This window comes from Schistocerca serialis, unplaced genomic scaffold, assembly GCF_023864345.2.
Source record: "Schistocerca serialis cubense isolate TAMUIC-IGC-003099 unplaced genomic scaffold, iqSchSeri2.2 HiC_scaffold_1165, whole genome shotgun sequence".
NCBI classification, from domain to species: domain Eukaryota; kingdom Metazoa; phylum Arthropoda; class Insecta; order Orthoptera; family Acrididae; genus Schistocerca; species Schistocerca serialis.
Genome location: NW_026047365.1, coordinates 30,001 through 32,500, shown reverse-complemented (window position 1 = coordinate 32,500; position 2,500 = coordinate 30,001).

The window sequence follows — 2,500 nt, the reverse complement described above, 5'->3', positions numbered from 1 at the left end:
CGCCTTAACCTAACCTATGTTGCGCCTTAACCCAACCTATGTTGCGCCTTAACCCAACCTATGTTGCGCCTTAACCCAACCTATGTTGCGCCTTAACCCAACCTATGTTGCGCCTTAACCCAACCTATGTTGCGCCTTAACCCAACCTATGTTGCGCCTTAACCCAACCTATGTTGGGCCTTAACCCAACCTATGTTGCGCCTTAACCCAACCTATGTTGCGCCTTAACCCAACCTATGTTGCGCCTTAACCCAACCTATGTTGCGCCTTAACCCAACCTATGTTGCGCCTTAACCCAACCTATGTTGCGCCTTAACCCAACCTATGTTGCGCCTTAACCCAACCTATGTTGGGCCTTAACCCAACCTATGTTGGGCCTTAACCCAACCTATGTTGGGCCTTAACCCAACACACGTTGGGCCTTAACCCAACACACGTTGGGCCTTAACCCAACACACGTTGGGCCTTAACCCAACACACGTTGGGCCTTAACCCAACACACGTTGGGCCTTAACCCAACACACGTTGGGCCTTAACCCAACACACGTTGGGCCTTAACCCAACACACGTTGGGCCTTAACCCAACACACGTTGGGCCTTAACCCAACACACGTTGGGCCTTAACCCAACACACGTTGGGCCTTAACCCAACACACGTTGGGCCTTAACCCAACACACGTTGGGCCTTAACCCAACACACGTTGGGCCTTAACCCAACACACGTTGGGCCTTAACCCAACACACGTTGGGCCTTAACCCAACACACGTTGGGCCTTAACCCAACACACGTTGGGCCTTAACCCAACACACGTTGGGCCTTAACCTGCTCTGTAATTGTCATACGACGCGTTAAATTAGTGTAGTGTTGCCTAACTGCAACCCCCGCAATATAGTTTGCTACTCGCACTGCCCGGTCCCCAGTGTATCGCTTCATGTTAAACACCTTGCAGCTATACACTGTAATGTGGATGGCAGCAGGACGTACATGCTCAATGCCCTTTGCAGTTGTTCATTGGCATTTGCAGTTGTTCATTGGCATTCGCATGGCGAAGCACTTAGCCTACGCTGTGGTACGGCCTGTGTCAACTGTCCGCTGATGTTGTACGTCCAAATCACACACTGTACTGCACATTGGTCCTCATGTACTGAATGATACATCGTGGTACATGTGACCGTACAACGACTGCGCCAACAACGGCGAACCATGCGGTCCAAATGTTGTGCACTCAGCTACGTGTCGTCTCCCTATAAGAGCTGGATTGCAGTGTGGTATGCCCTGGATGGCGATCAGCATGAGCCGTCTGTTGATGTAGTGGCGCGTGTTGTCAGACGTAGTCGTCTCTTCTCACACACCGTGATAGCATGGTGCACTGCGTTCCACATCTGCGACATGCGACAGAGGCCGGTTGACAGTCGTTCGCGCAATGGACATCGCATACGTACGGGGGCCACCTTCCACGTGTTCGCGAAGCGTGCACATGTTGTTGCGTGTATGTGGGCAGACATAGTGTGTCGTGACACCTGACACAGGCATGCAACAATCGTTGAATTTGCAAATGGCGATGGACGCCTACGTTTGCTGGTGACGTTACGCAAATGAACAACTGGTAAACCGTTGTGGTGCGGTTGTTCTCGCTAGAGGTGAATCAGTGATGGCGACGATCGGTTGAGCTACCAACCGGTTGTTCCAGCGATACCCACCATGCCCACGAACGTGAATGGCATCTGGGTGTGAAGCGATACGCGGCGGTGGCTGGGTGGGACCGTCCCCGGCCGGTGAGGGGGGGCCTCCCGGCGTGCTGGCCGCGCGGTGCGTGGGCGCACGCGCTACAGCCGGCTGGTGGGGGCGGCCAGTGGCAGGCGCGCCGGCCGACGGAGGCGGCAGGCGGCGCAGCTGCGCGCCGGCGCACCCTGCACGCGGCGCCGTGCGGCCAAAGTAGGTCCTCGCGGGCCCGGTGCGAAGCGCGGTGGACATCTGCAGTGTGCTGGTCCGATTGAGGACTGTGTGCGCTGAGGATGCGCCGCCGCCCGGCGCTCGGCGCCGCGACGCCGTCTGCTGCTCGGTCGCCTCTGCGGTTCTCGCAGGTGGTTTGTATCGCAGCTGTGCGGACGTGTTGGCGCGTGCGCTGTGCTGGGAGAGTTCGCTTCGGCACCCAAGTGGGGCTTTTGTCCTTCTGTGGCGCTGGCGTTGGAGCTGCCGGTCACCGTAGGTGGCGCGTGTTGTCTCCCGCCGGCAATGCCACGACAGCACGCTCCCGGGCCTCTGTCGGCAGCGGCAAGCTCAGTTGGGAGCACGGGTGGTCGCACCTAAAGCGTCTACTCGCCAAACCCCGGGCGATTGCGCCTCTCTCGAACCCGACCAAGTACTTAGGACGGCGCTGCGCGCCGCCGGGACCTGAGAGGGTTTCGAGGTGTATGGTGCAGGGGAGCTCAGCCTCCTCCTGTTTGCAGAATAATTGAGCGGACGCTTGCGTGTTCGCGCGGGCCCCCGGGACACACT